At 36.7% G+C, this 12,897-nt stretch overlaps 1 pseudogene; it reads right to left on the bottom strand.

The window, feature by feature from the left end:
- Window positions 1-345: 345 nt before the first annotated feature.
- LOC112919029 (U6 snRNA-associated Sm-like protein LSm3 pseudogene) lies at window positions 346-9,726 on the bottom strand (annotated as a pseudogene).
- Window positions 9,727-12,897: the final 3,171 nt, after the last annotated feature.

The raw sequence follows: 12,897 nt of genomic DNA on the forward strand, positions 1-12,897 counted from the left end.
TCTATCCCTCCAATTGGCCTTATCTTTTCTTCACAGCACTTTTGTCTATCAGACAATATGGCCTGTAATTATGTATGTTTTTTATTTTCTGCGCTCCAGATAGAATTAAGTTTCTTTTTTTTTCTGCATCCTGTTGATCACATAAAGAGTTGGGAAAAAATTAAAATTCCCTTTAGCTTAAGAATTTTTGAGCTATCTGCAAATCAACTCATTTCAGGAGTGGAAGAATCCTTGGTCATTTCTTAATATCAAAATGAACGCAGGTTTCTCTTTTGGATGTCTTCTACATTTAAAGAGGCAATCATCCAAAATCTCCTATATTCCATACACGATAAATCCTTTGTTTCAGCCAACTCTTAATGGAGGAGCAACTAGTACAACACCATTTCCCCGGACAAAAAGCATCGGAATATTCCATTTTGTTGATTTATATATCTCTTCATGTGTTTCTTCATCAATTTCTATAGTAGTCAGTTTCTTCCACATCTCCCAATATCATATTTAAAGGCCGATCATATGCATGTAATCTGCCTCGAAGCTCTCGGTCATTTCTCATTTTCACATAAATTCGCTCATCCAGGCTGAGCCTGATGAGATCCAGGGGCTCTTCTATGGTGTTGGTAGTTTGTTGCTGTCCACGTCGCCCGCCATCTTTCAAACCCTGCGCTCTTTCCCCCAGAATTAAGTTTCTTGAGGTAAAAGACTTTATCTGTTTGAATCGTTGCTTTCTTACCTGTGCGCAGAACAGGTCCTAGCATATAGAATGTTTCCCATAAATGTACATGAATGAATGAGAACCCTGTTTTAGGTTACAGACTCTTTGAGAATTGACAAAAGATATGGACACCCATAAATGCACATATGTATAGATAGCTTTGCTTCCCACGAGTTCAATCAGTCTATAAATCTATTTGACTTCCAGAGAGCTCCATTTCAAAACTAAAGAATCAGAGAAGTAGAAAAGTGATGAAAGTAATTTTTTAAATTGGGGAACTGGAAGGGATAATTAAAAAGGAATGGCCAGTTGTGTCAAGCTAGAGTTCAGAATGAATGAGTTTGATATATTGTTTCATCTTGGCAAGGAAGCTAGTGGTGACCTTCAAGAATTCAGTTCCCACATAGAGGTGGGCAAATACTGATGGACAAGGCATTAAACAAAGTGTAGATAGCAAGGGACTGGAATCAGGTTGAAGATGATTTGGGATCATGGTTAAAGGGTAACAAATGAAGATAAAGAAAAGTGACTTGCTTTCTCATTGATGCCGAAGTTATTGGCAAAATTAAGACTAAATCCCAGGTTTCTTGATAACTGTCCTTGAATAAAGTATAACAGTTCAGAGCACAGGCTCTGGAGAAAGCAGAATTCCACCACTTATTGTGATTTTAAGCAAATACTTACAATTCTTTAGGCTTCCATTGATTATCTGTAAAATGTCGTCAATAATAAAGTCGTGATGAGTTAATGTATAAGATTAACATGATAAGTGTTACAAAGTGTTACAAATGGTACAAAGAAACCACTTAGTAAATTTTACCTATCATTTTTATCATCCCATAAAGATAGTCCCATGTCTGTTATTGCTTATTATTCTATGCATTGTTTAACACACTCCCTGTCACATAGCATGTTTATATTATTGTGACTATCATGTAATAAGTGAATATTAGATAGCAAATAGAATACTTGACAATAAATGGAAGAAAATAATTAGAGCAATAGCTAGAATGGTTACACAGTGAAGTAAAGATTTCTTAACCAATACAAATCCATTCATTATTCTCTGGGTTCAGCTGAATGGCACATCTTTGCATGTAGAGTTGCACGTAGTGTTTTCTGGGCTCACTTGTGATTTTGTGCTCAGCTGATGGCCCATGGCCTTACTCACATATCTGATGGTGGGATATCTTTCAGCAGGGCAGAGGGGATATTTTGCACATGTGTCTGTCATTGTCTAGCAGACTGGACTGGGCTCCTTCACATCACAGTGATCACAGAGTTTCCTAAGAGCATCAAGAGAGGGAAAACCCCAATAAAGAAGCCCTTTCCAAGTTTCTGTTTGCATTGTATTGACTATTATCTCATTGAACACAGCAAGAATTATAACGAGGTCAAGAGTCAGTGTGGGTAGGCACAGCCCAGGGCCTGGATAACAAGGAAGGTAATCACTGTGACCATTGATGTACATATTGTTGATGAAGAAGGCAAGATGGACTTCAGAAAGGAAGAATTCATGGGACCAAAAATTCTTAAGAGCTAGAAGGGGGTACATCTCCTTCGATACTGAAAAGAAAGATGAGATCATGGGCACAAAGAGGAGATGTTGCTATCAAGAGAAATACAGCAGTTCAAAGCAGACTTGCTTATTCCCCCTTCGTGTTTACATCCTATTAGAAGACTTAAAACCTGGAAAGCACTTTAAAATAGATTAACCAAAACAGGCACTGGAAGAGTTATTTTGAGAAGCTTTCTTGCTTGATTCTTCACAAATTCCAGATCATCCCACTTTGGCTCTGTGGGCTACAGAAAACCCTAAAACGTGAAATTCGTGTATACATAATTTCCTCTCAGCGAATAAACTGATCATGAAGCTGAAGCACCCTGGCATATCCATTCCAGTGTCAAATCCTATAGAGATGGCTTTCAATCTAGTCACTTTTTTCCTGGAACCCACCAAGCCTTCCTTTTTAAAAGAATGGTCATTATACTGAAAAAAATGTATCTTAAAATTATGTTTTAAAATGTTGAATCTTAGGGTCACCTGAGTGGTTCAGCTGGTTGAGCATCCCACTCTTGATCTCGGCTCAGGTCATGGTCTCACAGTTGTGAGTTTGAGCCCCATGTTGGGATCTGCATTGGGTATGGAGCCTACTGAAAGAAATAATAAGTAAAACGTTGAATTTCAAAAGATAATACTTCCAACTTAGATTTAAAAATTTCTTGAAAAGTAATACATGGACATTTGTGTAAAAGTTCAAATAGTAAAAAATTATTTAAATGAAAATAATGCCCCCTTCCCCAAGACAACTATTGTTAAAAGCTTTTAATTTGAACATTGAATGAAAGTTTGATGTTATTAACAAAAGAGATATGTTTTTTTAGATGTGAGAATCATACTTCTTAGTTTTTTAAGCAGTTATTATCTTCTATAGATAATTAAATGTTTATGGCACCAAAAAGAATTTCTTTATCTTACCTAAAATTTAATTCTGTGCATTTTCAGACAGACAGGCACACACAATCACATGCGCACACTCATACATGCACATACACCTTTTTTTTGCATTTTGAACATTGACATTGGCTTTGGGTTACTATATATTCAGGGAGTATTTTTGGCTGAGGGCACTTTATAGGACTGAATCATATTTACTGGAAATAGGCTTCATTTTCCTTCCTCCCATTAGCCAAGGACATTATCTGGGACTACATCCAAATAAATCTTTACTACACACTCAGCTTAATTGGTGTTTCTCAATAATATTGCTTGTTTTTAAATAATTTCAAAGTTACCTGGAGGTAGCTTAATATATAAATATAACAGAAAATATGAAATTGTGAAGTCAAGAATCATGTTTTTCAACCAGAAAAACATTTCTTTTTGTTTTAACAGACATTGAATTATGATCAAGTAACTAGGAAATGAAGCATTCAACAGTAATCAGTTCATTGACTGGCTGTTTTGGTCTTTTATGGAGCTACATTTGTGGAACAAAATTCAGAGACAAGGGTATTGGAAAGGTAATTAGTGCATTGATTTCATGGTTGTCTTTAAGGAAGAATAAAGAAATAGAAACTCACAATAGGAAAGAAATTTAGGCAATCACTTTCTTCATGAGACAGGTTGAATTCTTCATACTGTTTAAAAACAATGACATTGGTGTCCTTTTAAATAGAATTGCTAGTTCCACAGATGGGTGAAATAGATAAAGGGGGTTAAGAATACACTAACCTTGATGAGCACGAACCTTGATTCAACTATAGGATTGTTGAATCATTATATCATACACCTGAAACTAATATGACACTGTGTGCTAATTGTACTTGAATAAAAAAGAAAAACATGGCTAGTTCCTCATTTAGGAGAATTCAGAACAGTAATATCTGTAGTTAATTTAAAAGTAGGGAGTGGTTATTCATATTTTTAAAAGATCCTTTATGTCCTCAATGGATGATCACCAAATTCTTCTACATAACCAGCTATTAAGTATGATTCTAATTTATGAAAGTCAAGCCTCATATCCTTTCAATTTTAGAATAAATTTGTTGTCCTTTCCCAAATAAGTGAGTTCACTGAATGTGCTGAGGGGTTATGAGTACTCTTGGTCTTGAAATAACTTATTCCTATGGGAATATGCCAACTAAGTATGCTCTTTCCACCAGAAAAGATGGTAGTATGGAAGGATGAAAGAGGTTTAATATACTCGCTCTCAGTTGCTTTTATTACTGTATAGAAATGAATACAATGATTACCTTAAATAGTTAATAAAAACATATTTAAAAACATACTTTTCATCTTAGGAATAATTTATATGATCTTTTGCATCAACTGTATGTGGCTAGTTAGATCTGACTTATATAGTGAAAAAAATTAATTCCTTGTGCATCAGCCAGCAAAGAGCAAACTAAAAAGTTACTTACTTTTCTACATTTTCTTCTAAATTTAGAAATTGTTATCAAGCAATGTTAATGATTTAAGAGACATGAACTTGGTTATTTAGTGTTTTGATTATAACCATTATAAAATATGATGAACCATTCCACTCTTAAATAATTTTGTAGTCTCATCTAGCAGAATTTAGAAAGAGTAGAAGTTGGAGAGAAGATAACTAAATTTCACATACACTAAGGTAGATATATCCAAATGATAAATTCTCTAAAGTTTCCTGTGTAAAAGTGTTCTTTAGGGGCTCCTGGGTGGCTCAGTTGGTTAAGCGTCTGGCTCTTGGTTTGGGCTCAAATTATGATCCCAGAGTCCTGGGACTGAGCCCTGCATTGGGCTCCCTGCTCAGCAAGGGATCTGCTTCTACCTCTCCTTCCACCCCTCCCCTTGCTTGTGCTTGTGCTCTTTCTCTCTCTCTTACTGTCTGTCTCAAATAAGTGAATAAAATCTTTTTTAAAAAAATGTTTTTTTAATTCTCCTAGTAATGTTACCCAGTAAACCAAGATAATAGTGCTTTATCTTTATATGTTATTACTATAATTCTAGTTGAAAATTATGAGATATTAGAAATGGTTGAAAGACAATGAGACTAAACCAGAGTGCCTCTGGTAACACTTTAGATAAATAGTGGAATTGCACATCTAATTGTATTGTCTGAATCCTTCATGTGTAGTGAAGGTTACAGAATCTTTCTCAGTATCTCCACTCTGTGTAGTGGAAGGCATTTTGTCTTCCACTATAGCACCTAAAAATCTAAGAGAAAGAGTAAGAAACAGACAAATGAACAGAAACAAAAGAGAGAGATTATAACGGTCTGTGCCTCTCTGGAAGTTATATTTTCTTAAAAAATTTAAAAGTTATCTAAGGGTACCTACAAAATAGGTAGATATTTGGCATCATGAAGATACAGACTCATTTGAGACTAGATATTAACAGCTATGAAAACTTGATACTATGGAAGAAAGTATGAATTTTGCACTCAAACAGGTATGAGTTTGTATCCTGATTTCATCCTTTACAGGTAGTACAACTATAATAATTGTTAATTGTTTATTGTGTCTTAGAACTTGATTACTTGAATACTGAGTCTTAGTTTCCTCATCTGCAAAATAGAGGTCATGCCAACTCATATCTTTGATGTGAATATAATAAACTGCCAGACACACAGAGAGGACCCAATAAAGTTTATTTTTCTTCTCCTTTTGGCTAGAAAATAGGCAGCACTACCAAATATGCCCATTTGTCCTAGCTGTAGATTCCATGCAAAATGATCTTCTCATAACTTAGAATAACTACATGTAATTTTGATATGGAAGTTAATTTCTTCTTTGCTCCCTTCCTCCTTTGTTCCCCTCCCTCCCTTCCTTTCTTTCCTTTATATTCTTTATTCCCACTACCTATCTAGAATACCTAAAATTCTAGCAAAAAGTATATAATAAACATTTTTATACATATCTATAGATTCTCATAGATAATCTGATTTGCCTTCACATTAATTCACTTAAGTATCTACTGTATAACAAGTACCAAGTCAGCTTCTGAGGATGGAAAATTGAGCAGTTTTTATGCCTTTCAGGTTTGGGTTCAGTGATAGAGTCAAGAAATCACTACCACAAGATACTGTGAAAAGAAGGCTAGGATCATGCACAGCCTGTAAAGCAAACAGGCTATAAGGAGCAGCATGGAGGTGACAATGGATAGTTAATGACATAAGGAGTAGTGGTCAAAGAAGTGTTCTCCTCAAAGGAGAAGAAATGGGATAAGTTTTACCAAATGAGTACTAGTAAGTTAAATCAAGAAGAGGGAAGAAGACATTTGAGAAAGTGTGAACAGCATTTATGAAAGCATGAGAGTGTGAAGAAACAAGATGCTTCTTCTGGAAAGATTTCTGTGGCAGATTGTGTTTTTCAAAATATCTGCAACAATGTTTCCAGACCCACATGCTTTCCAGAACCTTACCATTCTTCCATTAAAAGGTAGAGTCTATATCCCTTCCCCTGAACCTGGGCGAGCTTTGGAGAAGTGCCTTGTTAATAAAGTATGGTGAACATGACACTTTGTGACTTCCAGGGGTAGGTCCTAAAAGATGGTGCGGCTTCTTCCACTTCTCTCTTGAAAATATGTCTTTAAAGTCTTGAGCCTCTGTGTAAGAAGTCCAGAATCCCTGAAGCTACTGTGCTGAAGCAAACACATAGATGGGGGAGATGCCTAAGGGGTTCTAGGTCTTGCAGCTCCTGGCTTCTCAAGACTTCACAGACCACACATGAATGGGTCCACCTTTGAGACGATGTGCAACCTTAGGCACTGAAACAACTGTAGGTGGATGCGCCATTCTGTAGAAGAACTACCTAGCTGAGTCAGCCCATAGACTGAACCATGGGAGATGATAGTATTAAATTACTACTATTGTTTTAACCCACTGTTGGGGGTAGTTTGTTATCTAACAATAGGTAGCTAATATACCTTTCTTTTTTTTAAATATACCTTTCTTGATTATCCTCCTACCTTGTGTCTGCCTTAGAATTGTTTTCTAACATTCTGTTGACTTGACTGAATTCTTTACTAGTCCATAATTCCCAGGATGGCAGGGCCCAGGCCTCTCATACTCATTGTTGCATCCCCTGTACTTAGCAGAATGGTTGGCACACAGTTCATGTTCAATATGTGCCTGGTCAGTGAATGGATTATATGTTTAGAGAGTGAGAAAGGTATGGTCAGTGGGAGATAAGGCTAGAGAGGCTGGTAGGAGATAGATCAAAAGCATCATGTATATTACGCTGAAGCATTTGTCTTTATTTTGAAAGCTATAGGGATGTATAGAAGAATTTGGGCACTGGAATGACATGATCAAATTCATACTTAGGAAGATCACACAGGTAGTGGTATGGGGGATGGAATAAGATCAAAATGAGGAATATTGGTAGGCATGGGGAAGATCTGGTGTGAAGGAGTGGCAATGAGATTCAGAGAACGATGGATACTGAAATATTGAGGATAGAGTATTTGCGTAATAGATTAAATAGCAATCTTCTGCCACATGGGCTTTCATTTATAGTTTTCAAAAAGTTAATTACATCTCTTACATATGCCCCTTTAGGGCAATTTTTAAAAGTTTCTTTGTTTGATTTTGTATTGACTTCATAATTACTGATTATTTCTGCCAGACAGAAATCGGTCCCAGTAGTACCATAACCCAGAGATAAACAACTATGCCTTATGTATTAATTTCTTGTGATCTCAAGCAGTTAATAGACTTGAGCTAACTCATCATGTTGATCTTTTGGGAAATGAATTTCCTAGCTGCTCATATGTCCTCTAAACTTAGACATCTTCTTTCTTTGGAAAATATGTTTCCCAACCAAGTTAACTATTATTTTTAGTTGCAACCCTGAATCTTTACTGTTGTAAGAGTATCTGCTTTCTAGGAGACATGAAATACTAGTTACTGGCCATGTTTCCAATCATTTCGAATAAAGGTCACTTCCATGAGATGACTTGCGGGGTAGAGGAGATGTAAGGAGTGAGAAGATGATGTGATGGTAATCTTTGGAAAAGATGAATAATCCTTGAACAGAAGAAAACCAAAACAGTATCTAAGAGGATGTGAAGCTAACACTATAGTACTAAAATTAAGATCGGTGTACTGGAGCATGTTTAAGGACCAATCCTCAGAGCTAAAGGGACGTAGCAGACACTGCTGGTAGCTTATCTGATAACTATTCTCATCTTTTCTATTAGTATAGAACCCCACCTATGTTCAAACAAGGTGCCCAGCTAAAAGAACTACATTTCCCAGCTGCCTGTGCAGCTAAGGATGACCATGTGACATAGCAAAAGCTAGTAAGATATAAGTGAAAGTTGCTGGATGGGACCTCTGGGAAATTTCTTTAAAAGGGTAGACTCAACTGACCTATATTATCTGCCTTAAACTTCTTCTCTTTTCTGGACTACAGTTATGATGTTGATGGTGGAATTACTACCTTGCAACCGTGATCATAAGGATAAAAGCTGCTAGCTAAGGTTAGAGGAGTAGAAAGCTAGAAGAAGCTAGAGTCTCTGATGGCATGAATGATGATGACTTCTGGACTTCTTGTTTTATGAAAATAATAACCCCATGTATTAGTTGGTTCTAGTTCTCCAAAGAACTAGAACACACACACACCAACACATACACACAGATACAGAGATACAGATTTTGAGAAAGAGGTTGAGATTTATTTGAAGCAATTGGCTCGAACTTGTGGGGGCTGAAAAGTGTGAAATTTTCAGGGCAGGCGAACAGATGGAAACTCAGGCAGGGTTTCTATATTGTATTCTTGAGGCAGAATTTCTTCTTCAGGAAACATAGCTCTTAAGGCCATCAACTGATTAGATGAGGCCACACCTAATTTATGCAGGGCAATCTACTCTATTTAGTCTACTCATTGTAAATACTAGTCACATTTTTTTTTATTTTTATTTACTTATGATAGTCACAGAGAGAGAGAGAGGCAGAGACACAGGCAGAGGGAGAAGCAGGCTCCATGCACCGGGAGCCCGATGTGGGATTCGATCCTGGGTCTCCAGGATCGCGCCCTGGGCCAAAGGCAGGCGCCAAACCGCTGCGCCACCCAGGGATCCCAACTAGTTACATTAAAAAAAAAAAAACCTTCACGGCAACATCTAGGCTACTGTTTAACAACTGGGCACCATAACCTCGATAAGTTGGGAAATAAAATTAACCATCACACCTTCTAAATTGTTTGAATCCCTGGTTAATTGGGTTCTATTGCAAGCACAAGTACAAAATATGTTAATTATTAGTGGCAAGGGAAAGAGATCATATCTCTCAAAATGAGTAGTTCTAGGTGGTAGGAATGGAGAATGAGCAGGAATAAGGATGGAGGAGCAGAGGAGGACATAGATTAATTAAATGCTATCTTAGCTGCTAGCATCATCTTAGCTTCTGTTTACATCTGCTGATATTCATCCTGTAGACTTCAAAGGGTCTGAATCTAAAAGTTCGGAATCTCCTGACCCATCCAGGTGGACAGTGCATTAGTCATTGACCTCACCTTTCCGCCATTTTTTCAAAGATTTTATTTATTCATGAGAATACACAGAGAGGAGACAGAGAGACAGAGAGACAGAGAGACAGAGACACAGGCAGAGGGAGAAGCAGGCTCCATGCAAGGAGCCCAATGTGGGACTGGATCCCAGGTCTCCAGGATCACGCCCTGGGCTGAAGGCGGCATTAAACCGCTGAGCCACCTGGACTGCCCTCCCCATTTTTTTATTGTAAGAATACTATAATGATTAGGCAAAATGCATTGGCAGATGGAGTCAGCCATTGAACACATATCAAAGAGAAATGAGAAAAGTTCAAGTTCTTTATTTCTCTGATCTGTTAAGGGCACCTTTCCTTGAAATACAACTGTTTTCTCTCCCCAAGCTGCAGAATCAGTCATATTTTAGTGCATTATTTCAAAGGCCTGTTGCGATCCTTTTGTTTCCTAGTGAGATTGAAGTTGTAACATCAGCTCCTGCCATTACTTATTTATTTAGACTGCTTGTCTACAGTTTGGGGTAAACCTTGTAGGGTTATTTTGAGGGCCAGTCTACTCCAGCTTTAAGATTTGGGATTTCGTGGGTGAGTCAATCAGCTTCTTTAGGTCCTAGTTTCCTTACTTGTAAAATGAGGTGTTCACTCTAGATAATCTTTAAATTCACTTCCAGTATAAAATGTTATCATTTTGTGGTATTATCTAAGAGTTCTTTGTACCTTGGCAGGAAAAAAAATTCTTAAAGTAACTCTCCATCCTGGAATTCATAATTTCACTGTCTGAACCCGCAGAGTCAAGTAGGACTAAGCTGGCTGTTTGTAACCCACAGTGGGTGCTCACATTTTTCAGCTTTCATTCAAGTATGACTTTATATAATAAAATTTACCCTTTTAAAGTATATACTTGTATAATCATTACTGCAGTCAAAGCATAGAGTATTTTCATAATTCCCCAGAGTTTCCTTATGCCTCCTCCTACCTCCAGTTCTCTAGAAACCATGGCTGTCCCTGTATTTTTTTCCTTTATTAGAAGGTCATTTAAATGGAATCAGAGAGAATGTAGTCTTATGTGGCTGGCTTTTCCCACTTACCTTAGTGATGTGAAATCTGCCCAACTTCTTACATGTATCAGTATAGATTGTTCCTTTTTATTGTTTAGTACTGTAGTGTTGTATGATTTTTTAAAAAATATTTTATTTATTCATGAGAGACACAGAGACAGAGGCAGAGACATAGGCAGAGGGAGGAGCAGGCTCCCTGCAGGGAACCCGATGTGGGACTTGATCACAATGGGATGGGATGGGATCATGCCCTGAGCAGAAGGCAGATGCTCAACCACTGAGCCACCCAGGCACCCATGTTGTATGATTTAAAATGGTGTGTTTGGGACACCTGGGTGGCTCAGTGGTTGAGCATCTGCCTTTAGTTCAGGGCATGATCCTGGAGACCCGGGATCAAATCCCACATTGGGTTCCCTGCAGGGAGCCTGCTTCTCTCTCTGCCTGTGTCTCTGCCTCTCTCTGTGTGTCTCTCATGAATAAATAAAATCTTAAAAAATAAAACGGTGTGTTTATTGGGCTACCAGCTGATGAAATTTGTATTGTTTCCACTTTTTTCTTCTATTATGAAAAAAGCTTCTAGCAACATTTCCACATAGGTTTTTTTTTTTTTTTTCATTTCTCTTGGGTAAGTACCTAGGAGTAGGTACTTGAGGTACTTGTTGAGTCTTAGGATAAATATATTTTTAACTTTATAAGAAATAATCATGGTGGCTGAATCATTTTGCATTCCAACTAGCAGTGTTACAAGTTTTCCACATTCTTATCCACACTTATTAGTTTTCTTTTTTTTCTTTTTAAAACAATTTCAGTGATTCTAGTAAATATGTAGTAGTGTCTCGCTGTGTTTTTAATTCCCATTCCCATGTTGACTAAGTATGTTGAGCATCTTTGTATTTGCTTATTGGCCATTTATAAGTCTTCTTCACTGAAGGGTTTGGTCAAATATTTTGCGTATTTTTTTTATTGAGCACAGTGTCTTTTATTATTGAGCTCAAGGGTTCTTTGTATATATATTCTGGATACAAGACCTTTATCAGAAATATGTTTGCAAATATTTTCTTCCAGGCTGACTTTTGAAGTGCAGGTTTAAAAATTTTTTTTCATAAATCCTGTTATCATTTTCCCTTTATAGTTCATATTTCTTTGTCTTGTCTAAGGAATATTTGATAACCTAAAGTCACAAATATTGTCTCCTATGTTTCTTATAGAAGATTTATAGTTTAAGCTCTTATTTGTGGGCCCATGATACATTTTAAGCACAATTTTAAAAATTGCTCTCCCCATTGCCTAACTTTTGTATCTGTGTTGAAAATTAACTAGCCTTTTTTTTAAAATTAACTAGCCATTTATGAGAGTCTGTTTCTGTACTCTGTTCTGTTCCACTTACTTGTTTATCCTTATGTCAGTACAGCTTTGATACATAGCTTTACAGGTAGCATTCATGCTCAAATTTTGTCTTCTTTTACAAAAACATTTTGACTAAAAAAATAAAAATAAAATAAAACATTTTGTTCTAGGTCTTATGCATTTCAATATACATTTTAAAATTGTTGGTCAGTTTCTCTAAAAATCTCACTATGATTTTGGTAGGATTACACTGAATTTAGAGATCAAATGGAAAGAACTGACTCCTTACCAGTAATGAATTTTCTGATCCATGGATACAGTATGTATCTTCATTTATTTAGGTCTACTTTAATTTCTGTCAGCAATACTTCTTTTCAATGTGCATGACTTTCATGTATTTTGTACAATATATCCTAAGAGGCTTTTTTGTATTTTATTTATTGCTTATTTATTTATTTATTTATTTATTTATTTATAAGAAAGTATGCACACGCATGCACATGTGCTTATGTGCATCTGAGTATAAGGGGTTGGGGGAGGAAGGGGCGGAGGGAGAGGGAGAGGGAGAGAATCTCAAGCAGATCCTGCACCGAATGTGGAGCCCAACTGAAGGCTCCATCTTACGACCCTGAGATAATGACCAGAGCTGAAATCAGGAGTCAGACACTCAACTGACTGAGGTATCCAGGTGTCCCAAGAGTTTCATATTTTTGACGCTATGGAAGTAGTATTTTAAGTCTTTGGTTTTCATAAATAAAACATTTGCTTTTTGTAAATTGACCTTTTA

This window comes from Vulpes vulpes, chromosome X, assembly GCF_048418805.1.
Source record: "Vulpes vulpes isolate BD-2025 chromosome X, VulVul3, whole genome shotgun sequence".
Lineage (NCBI taxonomy): Eukaryota > Metazoa > Chordata > Mammalia > Carnivora > Canidae > Vulpes > Vulpes vulpes.